The sequence below is a fragment of the Ovis aries genome, chromosome 17, assembly GCF_016772045.2.
Source record: "Ovis aries strain OAR_USU_Benz2616 breed Rambouillet chromosome 17, ARS-UI_Ramb_v3.0, whole genome shotgun sequence".
Taxonomy (NCBI): Eukaryota; Metazoa; Chordata; class Mammalia; order Artiodactyla; family Bovidae; genus Ovis; species Ovis aries.
In genome coordinates, this window is record NC_056070.1 from 60,086,203 (window position 1) to 60,108,389 (window position 22,187).

Here is a 22,187-nt window from a genome sequence, read left to right on the forward strand (position 1 = left end):
TTCCTCTTTCAGTTTTAAAGTCTAGTTCACATCATCAAAATGGCCACTGGCACTTCCTGGAAAACTTGGCAGAGTATTTTACTGTATTTCTTAAAAAAAAAAAAAAAAATTCTGCTCTTTTTTTCCAGCCCCCACCCCCCACCCCAAACTTCGTTTGTTCTTTTATGACTAAGGATATTTATCTCCAGCCTGCTTTAGAAGTTTATGGGCAGCTTTTCCTTTGAATTCCAGGCCAAGGTCAGTAGCCTTTTGACTGTGATGTCACAGTGTGTTGCCTTGGTTACCACTGTGACATCATCAGACAAACCTAGGGGCCCAATGGAGTAGTGGGGAAAGGCTATTTGAAACAAGCTCTTTCATCTGCAGTTTGAGAAGAAATTGCCACTGCTTTAGGAAGAAGTTTTGAGAAACTGCGAGAAGTTAAAGGAAAGAGTTAATAAGATTTACTACCTTCCCCCCAAATGCCACAGACCCCTAAAAAAGTCAGGCCACAATCAAAGGCTGCAGACTTTTGAAGGGGAAAAAGTTAAGGGAACAAATACATTCCTAGAAACCGGAACCTTGTGTCCGTAAAAAGACCATCAGCCACAAGAAGAAACACACACGTACACGCACACATGCACACACGCACGTACACACATACAAATTGACTATCAACCAAATTGCCCCGAGATGGAGTGTATTTCATGAGGTGTCTCCGGGTCTTTAATCTAATCTGCCTCTCCCTCGGCATAAAAGCGAAAGCAAAGAGAGGAATTACAAGTCAGGAATGCTTGGTTTAAAAGGCTTTTTCATAAAAGGAGAAAACAAAAAGAACAAAAGCAGAGTGAACACTCAGCAGACAGTTTTCATGCCATTAAAACAGCATCTTGAAAAATGTTCATCTTTTTTCCCTTAGGGTCAGGGGAAGCAAAGAAAAAAAATGTGTTTTTATTGTGAACATGTGTCAAGAGGGCTCTGTCGCATAAGCTCGGTACCCACAATATGTATATTTGTGTAGTAATTAATGCGAGATCAGAGACGTACATTTTGCCAAAAGGCCATTGTCAGCATGGGGTGTATTATGTGGGTCAATAATCTAGTTTTCCGAATGCAGTGTACAAGCCCGTTCCTTGTAATTAAGCGCTCTGTCATCTAACGACAAAGCAAGCAAAAGTGACTCCCAGACCGGATTATACCTAAAACACGGTTTCCAAATGTTTCTTCTTGGCAAATCTTTTAAGGAAACTCTATGCAGAAGGAATGTCAAGACATCTGTAATTAGATCTTGGAGGAAATGCTGGAAGACTGGGGGCCGGTTTTTATTTTGTCTCTCCAAGAAACCCCATGTAATTCTCTGTCTTGGCTGTCACCGGGCTTATCCATCATGGGTCCTTGATAGTCTGTCTTGGCCTTGCCTGTCTCCTGGGGTCTCCAGGAACACTCCTGTGACACCCAGTTTCCCTTGCAAAGTTGACTGAAGCAGCTGTGAAAGCAGAAATGGGGGCATCCAGTCTTGGACTACAGCCGGGCTTCGAACCCGGTGAGAGGCTTTTTCTGAGGCTTTCTGCTTCATGAGGGGTCTGGACGGCTGATGAAGAAAGCAGGATGGAGTGTGTTTTGTGGGCCCCAGGGCTGCATTTTGGAAGACACTTGTATGGCAAGGAAAACTCATTCACTTAAGCTTCTCGGTGGGGCCGCAGGGAGGTTCGTGCGTGGTGGAGCCTGGGTGCATACTCCCATCCGGTTCGGAGAGACGTGGGTCTGCGCCTGTCTCCGGTTTTACATGGTTTTATGTGTTGCGTATGAACACGCTTCCGCACGCCTGTGGGTCTCAGGCATGTGTGGTAAGCATGTGATGCCTCTCTGTGCATGCGATGGGGCATTGTCGGGGGAGCTGTCTCCAAGCTTGTTGCCCAGTGTCTTTCAGTGGCTCCTATGTGTCGCCCCAGGCAAGGGGGAGGGGGTTTAGAACCGCGAAATAGCCTGCATTCACCATACATCATATTCTCTTTTCCAACCAACAGGCTATCTGCAGACCTCTCAGCTCTTTATCACCCAAATACGATCTTAGGGTGTTCGAAAAGCAAAACACATCATAAATCTCCAGGCTGGCTAGAACCTGGAGACTTTTAAAAAAGAAAGAGAGAGGGAAGCGGGGGAGGGAGGCGGGAGGGGGCGAGGGTGGCCAAGGGGGCATTTTGATGAAGCACTCCTCCTTCACGCCAACGTAGAAGCAATTTTCTCTTGGCACTATGTGGGTTCAGTCCTAGTGTTTGGGGTTTCTGCTCTCCCCCGACACCCTCCCCTCCTCCACTCTAACAGTCAACAGCAGATGTGTTCCGCTTTATAAACGCTGGCCAGCTGCGGAGGCCGCGGCCAGCGTCCACGCGCCTCTTCCAAAATGCTGGTGCCCAACGAGGCCTCTGGGAGGAGGAGGACTTGGGCGGCGGGGGCGGTCTCTCAGACACATCTTGAGGCCTGCTTGTTTCCAGAAACTTCCTTGGGGTTCCCTGAGAGGGGAACATTCAAGGACCTAGAGAACACCTACCGCCTCTGTTTGTGGCATCCCCATGGCTGTGTGGCTGTTCCCTAAGACCTGGAAACGGAGCCTTCCCTGGTGACTCGGTGGTAAGGAATCTGCCGGCCAGTGCAGGAGACACAGGTTCAATCCCTGGTTCAAGAGCCCGCCACTAAATGCATGCACCATAACTATTGAGTCTGTGCTCTGCAGAGTCCAGGAGTTGCAACTTCTGAGCCCACAGGGCACGACTAGGGAAGCCCACTCGCACTAAAGACCGTGCTCCGCAACAGGAGTCACCGCCATGAGAAGCCCTCGCACCGCAACTAGAGAAATGCTCGCACATTAACAAAGACCCAGCACGGCCAAAATGAAAATAAATAAATTTTTAAATTATTTTTAAAGTAGTAGAAAGAAAAAAAGACTTGGAAATGCCAGAAGGACCATAATCCGGAGTCCTCTGGATGGAGATACGGCTGGTATGGGTGACAAGGATTTAGGAAAGAGGCTTGAGACCAAGCCTTGAAATGGGTGCAAAGAAGGGAGCTTGATCATTGCCCATGTAAATGATGTTTTTTTCCCCCTCTAGAAGATTAAAAGGGCTATTTGTTTTTAGAAGTCTCAACTGGGCCTATTGGTTCATTTCACATATCAGTTTGCAGCGTGTTCCCCTCCGCAGGGCTGCCCCGGAGAACACAAAGGCAGGAAATTCAACACAGGCCCGGTGACATCTCTGTTTGGGATGTGTGTGTGTTTGTACAGAAGCTGACAACTTCTGTGTGTGTTGTCCTCAGTCTGATCATTGCCTTGCAGAGTTGTTGTTTCTGCAGCTTTAGAAACAGATGGAGGGATTCCGTAAGAATCCTTTAAATAAAGCTGCTCATAAACTGTCCACTACAGGGTTTGGGAAGGAGATGAAACCTGTCCCATTTGGATTTTTTTTTTTTCCCTAAGACAGTCTTCTCTGATTCTCCAAATGTGTTCACTTAATATGTTTCCCCATCAACACACACACTTTTTGATTCAGGTGTGAAAATACGTAGAGAAAAGCACATATGTCATAAGTGTACCCAGCATCTAGATTTAAAAAAAAAATCCCCAGACGTCTCCGTGGTGGTCTTTTCCAGTCTTTGTCTGTTCCCCACTCCTCAAAGGGCAATCACTACCCTGTTTAGCACTGCCTGGTTTTTGCACCTTGTTGAAATGGAATCGCACAGTCTCACACTTGAACCTGGCCTCTTTGGTTGAAAAAGAAGTGAGGTGCGTCCCTGCTTCTCTGTGTATCTGTAGATCAATGATTTTCAACCAGGCAGTGTTACGCCTCCAGGGGACTTGGGACTGTGGACGTTCTTGGTTGTCGGCACTGGGGTGCAGCTAGTAGGCCTGAGTCAGGCATGCTGCTGAGCACCCTACAGTACACAGGACAGTCCCCCACATCAGAGGATCATCTGGCCCAGAAGGCCAGCAGGGATGAGGTTAAAGCCTCCAGTCTAGATCAATCACAATCAGGACTGTTCTTTGATTCCTCGGAAATACCAGTTTTAAAGCTTCCTGGATGTTCACGCAGGCACAGCGGAGTTAGCCTAAACTAAACTCCAAGTTCAAAGCCTTGACTCAGAGGCAAACCTCTAGTTCTATGGCCAAGGTGGGGGCAGGGAGAGTAGTGAGGGACTGGGGGCAGAGACAGGAACTCAGTGCACACTCAGTCAGCTAAGTCACTTCCCACCCTTTGTGACACCGTAGACTGGAGCCCGCCAGGCTCCTCTGTCCATGGGGATTCTCCAGGCAAGAATACTGGAGACGGTTGCCATTTCCTCCTCCAGGGGATCTTCCCCACCCAGGGATCGAACTCGTGTCTTTTGTGTCTCCTGCATTGCAAGCGGATTCTTTATATCACTGAGCCACCTAAGAAGCCCCCACAATGCCTTAACATTTCCTGGTGACGAATTCTACCTTAGAAGGTCTTCACAAGTCACCTGCGCTTCTCTGGCAAGCTGGGGAAGGAAATGACAGAAGCGCTTTGACGAACAGAGTCCCACAGAGGCACACAGACATAAACAGACAGCCGCACAAGTCCAAACATATACCCACCACGGCTCTGAACACACACACACAACACTCACCAGCAGGTCCATGCTCGGACAGAGAAAAAAAGTCTGAAGTTGTTTTTAAAAGGACCCCTCTCCAAGTCCAACTGTTTAAAGCAATAGTTGGAGAGTAAGCTTGGAGAAGGAAATGGCAACCCACTCCAGTGTTCTTGCCTGGAGAATCCCAGGGACGGGGGAGCCTGGTGGGCTGCCGTCTTTGGGCTCGCTCAGAGTCGGACATGACTGAAGCGACTTAGCAGCAGCAGCAGCAAGCTGGGGGAAGGGAGATAAACTGGAAAATTGGGATTGACATACACACACTCTAAATAAAATAGTAACTAAGAAGGACCTACTGTGTAGCCCAGGGACCTCTGCTAAATACTCTCTGATGGTCTATATGAAAAAAGAATCTAAAAAAGAGGTGATATATGTATAACTGATTCATTCTGCTGTACACCTGAAATTAACACAACATTATACCAATTAAATCAATTATACCCAACAAAAACTTAGGAAAAAAAAAAAAAAAAGATGATTGCATTCAAGAAAACCTAGTCAAGACGGGGACCTCATCTGTCTATCCCCAGGGCCTCAGCTAGGTTTCTCAGCCCCAGCCCTACTGTTGTTTTAAACTGGATAATCCTTGCTGTCATAAGCATTTCAAGATGGTTTTGGCCTCTACAAACTAGAGGTACCCCATCTCATGGTGTGTCTAGATATTGTCCCATGGCCCGTGGGGACATTGTCCCCCGTTGAGAATCCCTGATGTAGCCCAGTGCTGGACTCACAGAAGCAGCCCCGAAATGAAGTGTTTGTTGATTGAACAAGTGAACCACTTCTATTCTTTCCTGAAAATAAGTGAATGCTCGTGGAAACTCAGCCAATCTCTCCTCTTCAAAAACTACGTGTGTATGTATGTTTGCCTACTGCTTTTTTGTTGTTTTTTTAAGATTTTTTAAAATTTGGACCAAAGTCTTGACTTTGTTACACTATTGCTTCTTAGAAAACAACAAAGTTCTGCAAAGTAATTATCCTTCAATTCAGTTCAGTTCGGTCTCTCAGTCGTGTCCAACTCTTCGTGACCCCATGAATCACAGCACGCCAGGCCTCCCTGTCCATCAACCAACTCCGGAGTTCACCCAAACTCATGTGCATCGAATCGATGATGCCATCCAGCCATCTCATCCTCTGTCATCCCCTTCTCCTCCTGCCCCCAATCCCTCCCAGCATCAGAGTCTTTTTTCCAAGGAGTCAACTCTTCCCATGAGGTGGCCAAAGTACTAGAGTTTCAGCTTTAGCATCAGTCCTTCCAAAGAACACCCAGGGCTGATCTCCTTTAGAATGGACTGGTTGGATCTCCTTGCAGTCCAAGGGACTCTCAAGAGTCTTCTTCAACACCATAGTTCAGAAGCATCAATTCTTGGGCGCTCAGCTTTCTTCACAGTCCAACTCTCACATCCATACATGACTACTGGAAAAACCATAGCCTTGACTAGACGGACCTTTGTTGGCAAAGTAACATCTCTGCTTTTGAATATGCTATCTAGGTTGGTCATAGCTTTCCTTCCAAGGAGTAAGCGTCTTTTAATTTCATGGCTGCAATCACCATCTGCAGTGACTTTGGAGCCCAGAAAAATAAAGTCTGACACTGTTTCCCCATCTATTTAAAAATAAATTAATTAAAACGTTTTCTTAAATAAAAAAATAAGAAAGCTGGGAAAAAAAACACTGCTTCTGGTTTATGTTTGGGGTTTTTGGCCCTGAGGCGTGTGGGACCCTAGCTCTCCGACCAGGGATCCAACCTGTGCCCTTTGCTTTGGAAGGCAAAGTCTTCACCACTGGACCACCAGGGAGGTCCCTACCTACAGTTGCAAACGTAAACACAGACTTCCCTGGTGGTCCAGTGGTTAGCACTTACACTGCAAGGGACGCCGGTTCAATCCCTGATTGGGGACTCAAGACCCCATAAGCCTCATGGTGCGGCCAACAACAAACGAAACAGAGATGGCCCAGGGCTCCATCCTAGGCCAGGGACAGCTGGTCTCTGAGGTTCAGGCTCGAGGGTCCTGCTGGGGCGGGGGTCCTCACTGCCATCATGACAGCCCTTGAAGGAGGGGCCCCCAGGGAGATGCCTATGCCGCATGCGGTCTGTTGTTTGACAGGGACATTTAAGCACTTTTCCGGACCCTGATTGGGTTTTAATTGTGTTTGGGATATTGCACTTCCACACACACCAGCTGAATTCAGAACTGTTTTCACATTGCCCCTCTCTTCTCTCTGGCTTGTCTGCGGAGCTGCAGTTGGCTGGGGGGGGTGGGGTGGGGGGCGGAGTAGAGAGGACTGATCTGCCTCAGAAAGTGCGTCTATGGAATTTTCCACACGTGAACCCATTGGAGGCTTCCTTTAAGCTCTGAATTTCCCAGGATTCGCGGGTGTGTGACGAGGCTGGGACTTGGGACTTCCGGCAGACTTAGGTGTAGGCTAAGATGTCTACTGTCGGCAAGGAGAAGACAGTAATTCAAGATTATGCATTCATTCAGCAAACGTTCTCCAAATATCCAGCACTGAGTACAAAAGATAATAAAAGGGAGGGACAGGGTGGGGGGAAGATAATAAAAGATGTTTCTCATCCTCAAGAAGCAAGAGAAAGGGTAACAGCTCATTCATCAGTTATTAAGTGTTAAGCATTGTTTTCTTCCACTTTGTAAACATTCACTTGAAGAACCTTCAAAATAACCCTCCAAGGTAGGTCCTCCCAACTTACAAGTGAGGAAACTGAGGCTCCAAAAGATTCACAGTACTCCTGTTTATGGTTCGGATATTTTGACTCCGAGGCATGTGTGATCTTAGCTCCCAGACCAGAAATCAAGCCTGCACCCCATGCATTAGAAGCCAAAGTCTCAACCACTGGATCATCAAGGAAGTCCCCCAAAGGGCATGATTCTGAAGCGACAGAGCCAGGACCTAAAGTCAAGTGGAGTCTAGCAAAGATTCTCAACCGGGGGCAATGTGAGCCCCCAAGGTACATTGGCAGGTGGAGGCAGGGGAGGCTTCCCAGGTACTGCAGTGGTAAAGAATCCACCTGCCAATGCAGGAGACACAAGAGACACAGGTTTAATCCCTGGGTCAAAAAGATCCCCTGGAGCAGGAAATGGCAACCTGCTCCAGTATTCTTGCCTGGAAAGTTCCGTGGACAGAGAAGCCTAGCAGGCTACAGTCCATGGGGTTGCAAACAGTGGACACTAGTGAGCACACACGCAAAAACAAGCACACAAGGCACCAGCTGGTGTGTTCAGTCCAGTAGCCTACAGCCTCCCAGCAAGGAGTCAGTTTCTCCTTCAGTAAACAGCTTAGGTCGCACTGAACCTAAGCTGTTAATGATCCCTTAACCAGAAATGGAAGGACTAATGCTGAAGCTGAAGCTTCAGTGCTTCTGCCACCTGATGCCAAGAGCATCAGTGGAGAAGACCCTGGTGCTGGGAAAGATTGAGGGCAAGAGAAGAAGGGGGAGACAGAGGATGAGATGGTTGGATGGCATCATCGACTCAATGGACATGAGTTTGAGCAACCTCCTGGAGATGGTGTAGGACAGGAAACCCTGGCATGCTGCAGTCCATGGGGTCACAAAGAGTCGGAAACAACTTAGGGGCTAAACAACGACAATGACAAACCAGAAATGATCTTATTTCTTCCTATTACACCAATAAATTCATAATTTCATATGCAGTCCTCTACATTTTCTCAATTCCATAACCATCGACTCCATCCTGGCCCTGCATCATATTTTTGTGTGCTATCTTAGATGGATCATGCACCTCTTCTGGCCTCACTTTTCTGTCTGTAAAATTGTATTTAATTATATCTACCTCCGGCACTTTGGGGCTTCCCAGGTAGCACAGCGGTAAAGAAACCATCTGCCAGTGCAGGAGATCCCAGAGCCTCAGGTTCAATCCTTGGGTCGGGAAGATCTTCTAGTAAAGAATCCACCTACCAGCGCAGGAGACCCCGGAGACTCGGGTTCAATCCCTGGGTCGGGAAGATCTCCTGGAGAAAGACATGACAACCCACTCCAGTACTCTGGCCTGGAAATCCCATGGACAGAGGAGCCTGGCGGGCTACAGTTCATGGGGTTTTGAAGAGTCAGACACAACTGAGCAACTGAACATAGCACAATGCAATCATATGCAGAACACTCTATCAAGTGACCATTGCAAGGATTAAGTTAGCTAGTAGATGGCAGATGCCCTCCCTCGGGTCATGGCACACAATACCCTCACAAAGGATGCTAATTCTTCTCCTTTTTATACTTCTGTCTTTATGACCTCATTTCTTCCCCCAACTCCCACCCTTGCCCCAAGTTTTGTTTGACAAATAAACCTGGGAGGATAGGTTCCTCTAGCTATTTCCATCCTGTCTAGACCATGGATTCACTTTGGTAAACAAAATCATGAAACAATCCTGATGGATCCAGATCTGGCTGAGCTGCAGAGTCACAGAAAATCTGATCAGAGACTCTCCAAACAATGTTATATTTCACCTAAGGATCTTTTGGGTGGCAGAATTAAAAAAGAAAAAAAAAAGAAATAAAATCCTCCCAAGAGAAAATGGGGTATGTTCCACCTCAGTGGTATTCCATGAAACAGAATTCTCAAAGATGCAGGATCTTTTTCGTTATTGTTTATTTGTTTTATTCGTTTGTTTATTTTTGGCTGCTGCGGGTCTTCAACGCTACGAGCAGGTTTTCTCTGGTTGAGGCATGAGAGGGCTGCTCTCTAGTTATAGAGCCCGGGCTTCTCATAGCAGTGGTTTCTCTTGTAGCACTCAGGTTTTCATAGTCACAACACACAAGACTAGCAGCCCCGCAGCATGTGGAATCTTCCCAAAGCAGAGACCAAATCCATGTCACTTGCACAGGCAGGTGAATACTTAATCTCTGGACCACCAGGGAAGTCCAAAGATGCAGGATCTCAACGCCATAGAGCGTCTCCTCTGGGGGAAAGTATCCCAAATCAAGAATCAAGCACAGGCCACTGAAGAGATGCCCCCTGGAAAAATCCGACTCAGGCCATTCTTTATCAGCTCTGATTCTATCACGTCTGCGGAATCACTATGATTTACAAAAGACGCCCCACTGTCCTCCCCCTATTTGGATTTCACAAGCACAAATTATGCCAAGTGCCTCGGCTGGAGGCTGGGAATTCAGAGAAGGAATTCCTGGCCCCAGAACTGCAGAGCCCAGCACTGAATCCATCTTCACACAAGCAAGTCCTTCCAACAACCCAGCACTTAACAGACTAGAGAGCATCTTGCTAACACAGGCAAAGTTGAGTGAAAAGCCAAGTCCAGCCAGTGTTGTTTTAGTCGCTAAGTCATGTCCGACTCTTTCGTGACCCCAAGGACTGTAGCCCACCAGGCTCTTCTGTCAATGGGATTTCCCAGGCAAGAATACTGGAGTGGGTTGCCATTTCTTCCTCCAAGGGATATTCCCAGTCCAGGGATCAAACCCGGGTCTCCTGCAGCTCCTGCATTGCAGGCAGATTCTTTACCACTGAGCCACCTGGGAAACCCCAGTCCAGTATGGGGGAGTCTAAATGTGTCTCCCAACCAAGAGGCCAGACAAAAAGGAGAAGAGTTGGGAGCAGGGACTGGAGGTTGTAAGAGGCAGGTGAGATGCAGGAAGTCAGAGTAAATGGGTTGGGGGTGGTTAAGTGGAGACAATACTCCCAAACAAGGCTATTCCCAACAGGTTTCTCCCTTCCTGCCTCTTACACATGCATGCTCAGTTTAAAAAAGAAAAGATTCACCTTTCTGGCTTGTTGGTAGTCCATGGGGCACAGTTTGGGCTAGAAATTGTAAACCGAGGTCTGCCGGGAGGATTTGTGGAGAGTTTCGACTTCTCATCAAGGAGAAAGGCTCAAGAAGAAAGCTTTCTGACACCATCCCTGTCTCCTTCCTGTCTGAATGCAGATGTGATGCCTGGAGCTGAGGCAGCCATATTTGAACATGAAGAAGACAGGCACCAGCAAAAAGGCCAAATGCTAAAGAATGGACTGATAAAAGACAAAACCAGATCCTCATAAGGCAGTCCACCTCTGAACTATTCACATAAGAGGAAAACAACAACAACAAACACCCTCTCCTTGTTTAAAGGACTGTTAGTCAGGCTTTCTGCAACCAAAGGTCGTCCTGGGGATTCAAATTTCTTTCTTGCTATACATGGCTGTGGGTGTGGTACACCTTTGTTTAATGGGCTGTGAGTGGGACACATATTCCACCTGATAAAGTGTTTGCAACACATCAACTAATCTTTGAGAAGAGGTCTTTGTGAACAACTAGAAATAATCTAACTGCCCAGTGGCAGGGATCGTCATTGTTCAGGCACTAAGTCATGTCCAACTATCTTTGACCCCATGAACTGCAGCACACCAGGCTTCCCTGTCCTTCACTATTTACCTGAGTTTGCTCAAACTCATGTCCACTGAGTCAGTGATGTCATCCAACCATCTCATCCTTTGACACCCCCTTCCCCTCCTGTCTTCAATCTTTCCCAGCATCAGGGTCTTTTCCATTGAGTCAGCTCTTTGCATCAGATGGACAAAGTATTGGAGCTTCAGCTTCAGCATCAGTCCTTCCAATGAATATTCAGGGTTGATTCCCTTCCCATTGACTGGTTTGATTTCCTTGCAGTCCAAGAAACTCTTCATGAGTTTCTTCTCCAGCACCACAATTCAAAAGCATCAATTCTTCAGCACTCAGCCTTCTTTATATATGAGCTAAACCTTGGTGCATCTTTATAAAGGAACACAATTCTACCCCTAAGAAATAATGGTGCAGAGACTAATTTATTGGCAGGGAGAAGTGAATTCTATGTTAAGATTTTTTTTGTGATTGTACCAAATAGCACTTTTTGTTTGGCTGCACCAGGCAGCTGGTGGGATCTTAGTTCCCAAACCAGGGATCAAACCAGATTCCCCAGCAGTGGAAGTGAATAATCCTAACCAGTGGACCACCAGAGAATTTCCTATATTAAGAATTTTTAAAGCAGTTATCAAACAATATGGGAAAAAGTATCTAAAAAGATATTCACTTGAAGGTAGATAGTGGTTACAATGTGCTTTTGTTGGTGGTAGTTTTTTTCTTTTCCATATTACTTGAATATTTTATAATAGGTATATATAATTTTGTGAATAAAAGCTGTCATTAACAACATATGCAATCTCTTTATTTTCATTTAGAATTTATATACCATATCCAGAAGACTGGAAAGATATATGGTAATGTATGAATACTAAGCCCCATGGGGTGGGATTACAGGTAATTTTTTTTCCTTATCTGTCTTTTCTACTTTTTTCCAGTAATGAATATATATTACTTGCTCAATTTTTCAAGTTTTGTTTTTGAAAAGCTACTCCTCTCATTATCTTTGCCAAAGCCTCCAAACCTCCCCTTGGGAAATATTTTAATCCAATCAAGATCTTCTGGTCCCAACAACAAACTCCAGGACTAGTGTCCTGTGATTTTAAATAACTAGGAGGATGTAAAATCAGGAGACGGTGGAGTCCTCAATTCCTGGTCATCATCAACTTTCCGAAGCTGGAAGCCTCAAGAACTCCCTGAACTGCTTAATCCAACCCGTTGCTATTGCATTTAAAACCCCAAAGCAAAAGACACAGGGTGATAAGAGGGAAATCCCACCTCCTGATACCAGAGATAAGAAACTCTCCATCCCTTCTCCTCAGAGATAAATCATGCTGACCCACTCTCCACGGATCCTTTCTTGGACGAAGGATCATAAAAATATGGCAGGCCAAAGCATTTGGGCAAGTTTGATGGAATGACAGAATGTCAGGAAAATATATGATCGATTGAGCAGAGGTGGCTATCAGTTTGGGGGCTCTCTGGAGTTCAAGCATGCCCATAAAAGAACTCAACATCCCAACGACTCCCCTGAGGAGAAAGAGATCTCCCTTCAGATCCAGCCTGTCACCTAACATCGGTGAGCCGGCGTCCCCCAGGGGAGCCGGGATTGGTTTTATCTGCACCTGTAAGAGCCAGAAATGGAAGAAAGGAAGGCCAGAGGGGTAGACAGAGGGGTCTTCTCAAATGATGTAAGGCTCCAGATCTTCCCCTCCCACCCAAGTCCCTCTGGTGCCCTAGGGGTCCCAGAAAAGTCAGCCCAGAAAAGAGCAACCATGGAAAACAAGATTCCCCAGGTCTGAGGTGGGAAGGAAGACAGAGGGCCCAGTTGCTGCTGTCTCACAGGACTCACGCACAGGGCCCCCAACATGCATGACCTCGGGTTCACATCAGCGCTGCTGATCAAAAGAGGCAGCTCACTGCGTCCTGCCCAGGCTTCCCCATCCCAGGAGGATTCAAAGTCACCAGACTTCGCGGCTGGTGTGGCTTCCATTAACCCGGAGGTTGGCGCTGCGGAGACTTCTCCAACAGTTGAACATCAAACGTAATGAATCATGAGAAACCAAGAGCTTGGGCCAGCCCAGTGACCTTTAAAGCAAGATAATACTATGCAAAGGGAACATAGCTGTAGCACCATGAAGACAAATGGGATGGGTGCATGCGCCCTTCAATTTCCACAGCAGACAACAGTCTGCAGTGATCTGGAGATGGGAGTCCCTTCATCCCTTCCCCTGCTTCCTCCAGCCTCCAGTTTCCTCACTGGGCCAAGCACACTTCTTTCTCAGATGAACAGGGTGGATGATGCTACATGACAAAGAGCATGCCCAGGGCTCAGTCGCTCAGTTGTGTCCGACTCTTTTTTGACCCCATGGACTATAGCCCACCAGGCTCCTCCATCCCTGTGATTTCCCAGGCAAGAATAGTGGAGAGGATTGCCACTTCCTCCTCCAAGAGATCTTCCAGACCCAGGGATCGAACGCACGTCTCCTGCATTCGCAAGCAGATTCTTTACCACTGAGCCACCTGCGAAGCCCCACACGAGATACAATTGCTTAAGAGGGCCTTTTGCATAAGGAGATCCTTGTCTGTCCCATGGTTTACAGCATCAAAGCCAATGTCGGTCTTGGTTTCCTGCCCAAAGAAGTATCAATACGCCCTTCTCAGAATCCACCAGAGTTTTGAAACATACTAGATCATCTAAAAGATTGTGTATGTGTGTGTGTGTGTGTGTGTGTGTGTACACACGCACATTCACCCCTTTATTTTTCCCATTCTTCAGCTTCTGTGTTGCCCCCAAGTTTTGCATAGAAATAGATACAGGGTATTTCAAGATCTAGACCAAATTCTGACTTCAAGAAATCAGATCCATTTCAGGCAGTGCCTGGGTTCAACGAGAGGCCAGTCTACCCAGAAACGTAAACCAATTCCAGTCAGGGCTAGGTGAATACTCAGCAGACAGACGTATTGGCCCCACATAGGCTCAGCTGAGATGCACACACTGGAACACGCACCGCACACTCACACACACACACGGGCGCACGCACACACATGCACACACACACTCATTTTGGGCCCGGCTGTCATAAAACTTAAGACACTTATATGGGGGTGAGAGGTCAGGAGGGGAGAAACATTATTTTCTGTTATTAATTACACCTTATCCAGTCTACATGCGCTGCACTCGTCTTAGATAAAGTTACAGTTCTATTTTATTAGGAAGCCTCCGGGATCATGTAAAGGGGGATTTTGGATTGAGACAAAGGAAATCGCAGGATGGGGTGCAAGGAGCGGGGAAGGGGGGGCAAGGGGAGCTCATTTGTTCTGCTCCTCTGAAGCCCAGCCAGTCTCCTCCTAGGCCATTTCCAGGACTGAATCTGCACATTCTTGAAATAGCTCGCTCTGCAAACGCCAAGTGAACCTGGTCGCCGAATCAACGCGGTCGTTCATTGGGACTATAGGTTTCCTGAAGGGAAAGACAGGAGGTGAGAGAGAGAGGACGGTGAACCAGCTACTGCTGGGCTCAAAGAGAGACGTGAGGCCAGCTAAGTGGGGGGAACTTGGAAGTTCAAGTCCATATCCAAGTCACCCGTGCCCACCCCGCAATGGGCAGGCACTGGAGAGAATGCCCTCTTTGCTGGGAATTCCCACCAGTGAGAATCAAGGGTGGAGATGGAGTGCAGGTGGGTGAGGCAGATGGAGGGCCTTGGGATTCAACAGGAGGAATCTCTGGGCCTCTTCACCCTTGGATGACAAGCAGAGAAGAAGACTCACTTGTCTACCATGAGAAAGAATAAATTGAGACTCCCCGGGGGGCACAGAGGAGATAAAATGGCAGCACAGAAAAGAGACTATCTCATTTCCAAGAAGCAGTAAGAAAAGATCCAGGAGGACAAAACCTGGATTTAAATCCTGGGCCAACTCTTTCCCTGGGCAAGCGACCCGTTCTCCCTGAACCTCAGCTTCCCCCATTCGAAAACTAGGAGAAATCACATCAATAATAACACAGATCACACCACTGTCACTAACAGCAGCCACGACATTACAAGGGCCGTGACCGTCATCAGAGGAGTCCGCCCTTCCTAAGGCACTTACTATAACATAATGGGAAGCGCATCAGAGCCATAAATCACTGTGCAGATATAATTTATTGTTATTAATATGATCTGCCCTGTCTTTCTCCAGCTTCCCCCCCGCCCCCACCCCTGGAGCTGCCAGGAGAGTCTGTGCTCTGTCATCATGCACTTGAAGACAGCTTGTTTTGTCCCTTCTCCCCTCTTGTTTCTAATCACAATGTTCTAATTCTCCAGCTGAGGTTGAATTCAATTCTCGGCCGGAGTTAGATGCCATATATTACCCCCTGTCTGGGCAGCAATCTGGCTTCTGTCTCCTGGAGCCACCATGGGCCCCGTGCTTCCTAGGCACTGGGCCCCGGGCTCAGCTGAGCACGGGTGATGGTTTACAGCCCATGGCTATGCAACGAGACATCTTTCTAGGATCCCCCTTTTACACAGTAGAAGACTAAGTCTCAGGAAAAGACTGAAAGTGAAGCTCCAAGACTTGGGCCTCCTGATTCAAAGAGCTAACTCATTGGAAAAGACCCTGATGCTGGGAAAGACTGAAAGCAGGAGGAGAAGAAGGCAACAGAAATGAGACAACTGGATGGCACCACAGTCTCAAGGGACATGAGTCTGCGCAAACTCAGGGAGATAGTGAAGGATAAGGAAGCCTGGCGTGCTGCAGCTCATGGGGTCGCAAAGAATTAGACACAACTTAGTGACTGAAATCTACAGGAAAGACAGCTTGATTTAATCCCAAGAGTGTCTCACTCCAAAACAGCACATCTTTCTGCCTCCTGAACAGTTAACAAACAAAACAAACAAAACACTGTTTTGGTTGGCGGGATTTTAGTTCCTGGACCAGGGATTGAACCCGAGCCCCAGCAGAGAAAGCACCAAGTCCTAACCACTGACCACCAGGGAATCCCCTTTCACCATATTCTTCTTCCTCCTCTTCTTCCCCTTCTCCTTCTTTGTTTTCCCTCCTGAATACTTCACATCACTCCCCCGAGTCTTCAGACAACTCAGGATCCCTGCCTGTTACTAGAATGTCCATTTCACACACAAGGGAACTGAGACTCGAGAATGAATGGGGGTCCCTTAGAAGAACAGACGCTGCTGTCCCAAGCTGAGTGAAGCATTCAGAAACCCCCAATTCTGATTTCAAGGAACAAGCCAGAGGACGAGGAAGAGGGGGAGGGAGGAGGCAGCCTGCGGTTGGAACGGCTCTATCTGCCCATCAGAATGTTTCCTGGGGGTCCCGCCAGGAATTCAGGCCTGTGGGCCCCACTGGGAGTCCTGCCAATGAAGCCAGGGCCCAGGACGCCTTTGATCCTTCCCCCCTGTCCATCCCTCCCCTGATGTAATCCTGCCTCACAGCCCTGAGGTCTAATTTGTGATATCCCAGCGGTGGCCCCCAGGGCACCAGGCAAGCAGGGGACTTTGAAGGCCTGGCGATGCTGATAGGGAATTCCACGTTCTGGGAGAGAAAAGAGAGTCAGGATCAGTCACCTACTAGTCCAAGATATGACAATTCAAGTATCACATCTGCCTACTCATTAGCTCTCTGTATATTCCGTCTTTTTCCTTGTAGGACTGTGTCTTTGGGTTTCTGTTTCTCTTTGCAGGTACAACCAGGTATTTCTGACCCTCTCCTGGCTCCTTTCCTCTGTGTTATCTGTGTGGGGTAATTCTCTCTGTCTCTCTCTCCTTTTTTTCCCTCTCCTTTCCTCTTTGTCCTTTTCTCTCCTGTGTTTCTTTCTCTCTGTGTCTGGGTGTCTCTCTCTCATCTCCTTCCATCTTTGGACTCTTTCCACCTCTGCCTCTCTTTCTCCTCCTGTGATTTATCTGCCCCCTTCGATGTCTCCCAGGAAAGCCCAGTCACTCCACAAAACCATTTAGCAGCAGTCAAGGAAACAAGGCTCAGGCAGGGAAGATTCACCCTAACCCGGAGCCACAGTAGATGGGTGAACCTGTCCAAAGCCTCAGTCACCTTCTGTCCAGCACTAAGGACGAGCCTGGCGACACAGAGGACCCAGGTCACTTCAAGTATCTGAACGTGATATTAGGCGAGAAAAAGACTGCTGATGGGGAGATTCCCGGGAGGTTTGCTATGTGGGGGTGAAGAGCCTCCACTCTCCCCGAGAACCTTCCAGACACGCTAATCAATTTCCAGTTCACTCTTCCAACATTACTGGGGGCTGCCAAGCCCACCCTCACAGACTGATCTCCATCGCCAGGTTTCCCACCAGTTATCACAGCCAAAACTGTCCCCTTGGTGAACTCTTGGAGCGCGTCTACATTTTGAAACTCTGAACCAATCGAGTGCACACACACAATGCACCAGGGTCTTCCGGCCACAGCCCCGTCCCTGTCTTCAACACACACCATTTAACCTACCAAGCCTCTGCATTTATCGAGCTATTTCATTAACCTTCTTTCATCTAAACTTCTCAACAGATCAGTGACTAGGATTCATCCTCTTTCTATAAACTGAGATGTCAGAAAACTGGGATTCGGACAGTGATTTGACTAAGGTGACACAGCCTTGTGTCACCAAGCTGGGCATCTCTTTTCACATGTGGGAAAGACAACTGGAAATTCACCTGAGCTTTGTTTTTGCTTTTTTTTCCCCTGACCCCTCCACTCATGGACCGATCACCTCAGAGCTGGATTTTGCTTCCAGGCCAAGCATACTGGGTTATTTAGCTTTCAGAACATATACCAGTGCAAAAACATAATTTCTCTTCTCTAGAAAACTGCTTCTCTCTTTTTTTTTTTTGTTTGGGAAATGCTGTTTTCTCCTTCATTTAGGGGCAGGAGACATTCCGGATATTTAGCTTTTGGAAGGCAAATTTGGCATCCGGATTGTTTTCTGCCTTATTAAACTTCTCAGAAACTGTATCTCTCTTAAACAGCCTGTGGGGGCTCAGCCGCCACCCCGTCTCCACCCTCCACCCCCAAGGACCCTCTGCATCAGCCCACACGTTCCAGCATCCCATCTGCCAGAGGCTGAAGCCAAAACACATCCCAGGGAAAAAGCCGGAAAGGAAGGGGCAAGGCAGAGAGAAAGATGTCTAATCATCGCCCAACCTTTGAAAAGTATCCCGAGCAAATCGAGTTTGTCTAAGACGCATCCAGCATTTAACATTTAATGGGAGCTGATCCGTTCAACGCACCACATGCCGAGGGTAAATGGATCCTTCCCCTTTAAGGGTCTGTTGACGTTAGGTGAAGGAGAAAAACAGTTGTTATGATTCAGAAACTCAGGATGAACCCAATTAATCAATGCTGAGATGATTTGAATCATGTGGCAAATGCTTGGTCACCTCTCTGATATCCTACCCCCGTCCTTGGGAAGACGCAGACATGATTGATGTCACCTGTGACCACTATGACTCCAGGCCAGACCCCCCCCCCCTCCCTTCCTAAACCCGGCAGACAGAGAAACAAATTAGATCCAAAGACCCGGGATCAGTTTCAGAGGGGACAGGCCTCCGGTTGGGGAGGGGTGGTCTCTGGGGGGTGCCTGGCCTGGTCTGTCTGTCACAGGCGGGCAGAAGACAGAGGCCAGACCATATGGGGGTGGCGGAGGGGAGGCACACTCAGGGATGGGGTGGTCAGGGCCTCTGAGCCTGGAGTACGCCTGTATCTTTGAGGGCTTAAAAAAAAATTTTTTTTTTAGTGTAAAAATAATTGCTCAGGCTTCCCCTGCCTCTTAGAATTACATTCAGGCGTGTCTGCCCTGAGCCTCAACTGGGAGGAAATGGGGTTCACGAGGGAGAGGGTAGGAGAGAGTGCTCATCAGAGTTATTTTGATTGCTTTGAAAGTCTCTGCCTGTTATACACACACACACACACACACACACACACACAATTGCCTTTTCCCTGGCAATTTCCCTCTATTGATACAAATCTGCCCTCATTACTACGACTCTCCAGCCAGGTCAGCTCCACATGCCCATCGTCATACCCACCATTTTTCTTAATTCCTTTTTTTTTTGTAGCCGCACCTCGAGGCATGTGGGATCTCAGTGCCTAGACCAGTGATCAAACCCCAACCTTGTGCAGCGGAAGCACAGAGTCCTAACCACTGAACCACCAGGGAATTCCCATCCCCAGTTTTTACATCAGCCTCCTTTTCTTTCTTCCTCCCCCAGGAGACAATGGACCATAGGGAAGGGGCCACTTCTGCATTCTTAGATGCCTTGGTTTCTAAAATCAGACCCTCATATTCTCGAGGGATTCCTGTCTACACTCATGCACACATAACATCCAAATCACTTCTGGGGTTTATGAACTAACCAGGAGGCCTGGTTGTCTCTTCCCCTCTTTTTCTATCTCCTTATTCTTTCTTTCTTTTTTTTTTTTTGCCGCACCTCAAGGCATGCAGGATCTTCATTCCCTGACCAGAGCATGGTCCCTGTGCCTCTTGAGTGGAAGCGCACAGTCCTCACTGCTGGCCCACCAAGGAAGTCGCTCCCTATTCATTCTTTTGGTTCTTTCCCCTCCTCTTTGGCCTGTGTGTCCCCCTTCCTCCCCTACCCACCCTACTTTCATTCATTCTACAAACATTTCCAGACCACTGCGGGCACCTCCAGGGGCTACGGGGAAGATGAGGAGATAAGGTCCCTACCTTCGGAGTGTGCAGGAGAGACGAGAAGATGAGAAAGCAGGGGGGCCCCATTTCCTCCTTTTTCTCACCGTCTCCCCAAAGTCTGTGCTGCAGCAGAGTTCATCAGCACCTCCAATCCCGTGTCTGGATTCTGACCTCAGAGTCTTTCCTGACACCAGCCTTCGATGGGGAGCACCGCCCCCGAGTCCTTATGGATAATTGACTTTCCCTTCCTGAGATGTCTCCCCATGATGTCTTCCGGAACCTTCTAGTCATCGTCCAGCTCTTCTTTCTGCCAAGTCACTGGAAATACAAGACAACCAGAACTTCACTTACCTTGTCCAGACTGGATCCCAGGGATCCAGCCCCTAGCTCAGTGCCCGGCACACCATAAATGGTCCAAATACCTGCTGAATAAACAGCATGAAGAGGGCTGCACCCGCTTTCCACTCGACATCACCTGACTGACTCTACAGTGTGCTCATTTTTCTAAACAAATAATTACATCTAGTCTCCTTCCAGAAAGCCTTTCAGATCGTTTGCAATGCAGATCCCCAGGCCCCTAAAGAGGTGGATTCCTTAACCCAGGGGTGGGGCCCTGGGAACCATCCCAGGGAACTCTGACGCAGACCCTTCTCAGACCATCCTTGGAGACACTCTACGGTGGACAATGGGGAGCCATTGAAGGTGTGGGAGAAAGAGCAGGACTTGGCAGGTTTTAAGAAGGTCCTGGTGGCTGCAGTCTAGCAGATGAAGCGGCAGACTTGGGTGGGGGTAGGGGGAGATAATTAGGAGATGGAAGTTCTAGAACTCTGTTGAGTGCTTAGGCGAAAAAATCTTCTTAGAAGGGGGTTTAGGGCACTCAGAGCATGTTTATTTGGGGGGTATTTGAGGAGAACTCACATGGGATTTCCAGGAGGCTCCCCGGGTTTCTTTCACCTCTGCCTGGGAGAAAAGGCCATTAAAATCCAGAAACTGGCAGGTCTCAAGTGGCGAACTGGCCGAATTCTTGAAGAAAGTTCGAGAAAAGAAAGATGAGCCCCCCTTTCCTTCTTCATTTCCTGCCCCCCTCCATTTCTGAAAGCCCCTTAGCACACCTCCTCATGCAGCAGCCCCCACCCCAACCTGTAGGGTCTGGAGGGACCAGGCTCCCAGCTTCTGCCCTCCCAGGGTTCTCAGAACAGCATCTGGCGCGGACCCTGGGCTCTGGCCGGCGGCATCTGTTTGCAATGTTTGAGTCAGTAGTTTTATTTCTGCTCAGCGGTATAATATAAACTATCCTGTTACACGGCAGGCAAACTGGGCGCGGAGCCGGCCGCTCTGTAGTCCTGCAGCGGGACCAGAGAAACTTAAATGAGCTGGTGGGCTCAGGCAAGGCCCCTGGAGCAGCCCAGAGGAAATGGCTGGTCTTTGGAAAGTTCTCCCCAGGCTGGGCCTCTGCCGCTGGAATCCCAGGGCAGTTGCTGGCTGACCCCGGAAATCTGCACCACCCACGACACCCATACTTGCAAGCAAACACAAATCTCCCCCTCTTGCCCACTTCCTGAGGCTGCAGAGATAGGCTACAGCTATCTGCTCCAGGGGTGGATATTAGCCAAAAGCTTGACTTCTGCTCTTTTTTTTTTTTTTTTCCTGTTTTTTTTTCTTGGCCTTACCTAGAGGCATGCAGGATCTTAGTTCCCCAACTAGGGATCAAACTGGAGCCCCCTGCAGCCACAGAAGAGTATCTTAACCACTGGATTTCCAGATAAGTTAAAAGCTTGACTTCTGGAGTCAGCCTGCCTTGGCATGAATTCTTCCGGCCATACTATTTGGGGCACAAGCTTTCAGCTCCCCGGGTCTCAGTTTCTGCATCTGTACAATGGGACTCACGATCAACCCTTCCACGTAATGGGGCTGTTCTGAGCAGTATCTGCAAAGCACTTGGCAAAGCATCCCAGTGTGGTGGGCACTCAATAAACATTCGCTGTTACCCAATCAAATCTGCCTCCAATGTTGGAGACCCATTCAATCACTATTCAATCACTAGGACGTATGAAGTGAAATGAAAAGAAAGACCCAACCGGCTTTGGAAGCAGGCACTGAGCGTGATCATTACCCTCAGCCCAGCTGGACGGATGTGCGTGCCCTCCCGAGATGCTGGGGCAAGTACCGGCTTGGCCAAAAAGTTGGTTCAGGTTTTTCCATACCATCTTACGGGAAGACCCACATGAACTTTTGGGCCAATCCAAAGTAAAAGGCAATCCAACTTCTCCCCCACTTCTCACAGGATCCCCTTTGGGGGAGGGGATGCTCCCAACTTGGGAGGAGGGGACAATCTCCTATGTCTGACTTCCCCAGAGAAGCAGATACGGGGGGCAGTCCTGAGACTTGATGGAGGGACAGGACCCTCAGTCCTCTGAATCCCTGTATCAGTCAAGAGGCTTTGGGGATGAAGAAAGAAAAAATCTATACGCTGGGAGGGGCTTCCCAGGTAGCTCAGTGGTAAAGAATCCACCTGTCATACAGGAGAT

The 22,187-nt window shown here is 48.2% G+C and overlaps 1 long non-coding RNA gene across 10 annotated transcripts in view; it reads right to left on the bottom strand.

Moving 5' to 3' along the window:
* The window catches only part of LOC121816955 (uncharacterized), a 345,801-nt gene that overhangs the window by 267,157 nt on the left and 56,457 nt on the right, over positions 1 to 22,187 (bottom strand). For all 10 annotated transcript variants that reach the window (XR_009596891.1, XR_009596890.1, XR_009596884.1 and 7 more), the window contains 2 exons: positions 20,578 to 20,682; positions 19,696 to 19,977 (listed from right to left, as the gene is read on the bottom strand). This is a non-coding gene — a long non-coding RNA (uncharacterized LOC121816955). The remainder of the gene's footprint in view (positions 1 to 19,695; positions 19,978 to 20,577; positions 20,683 to 22,187) is intronic.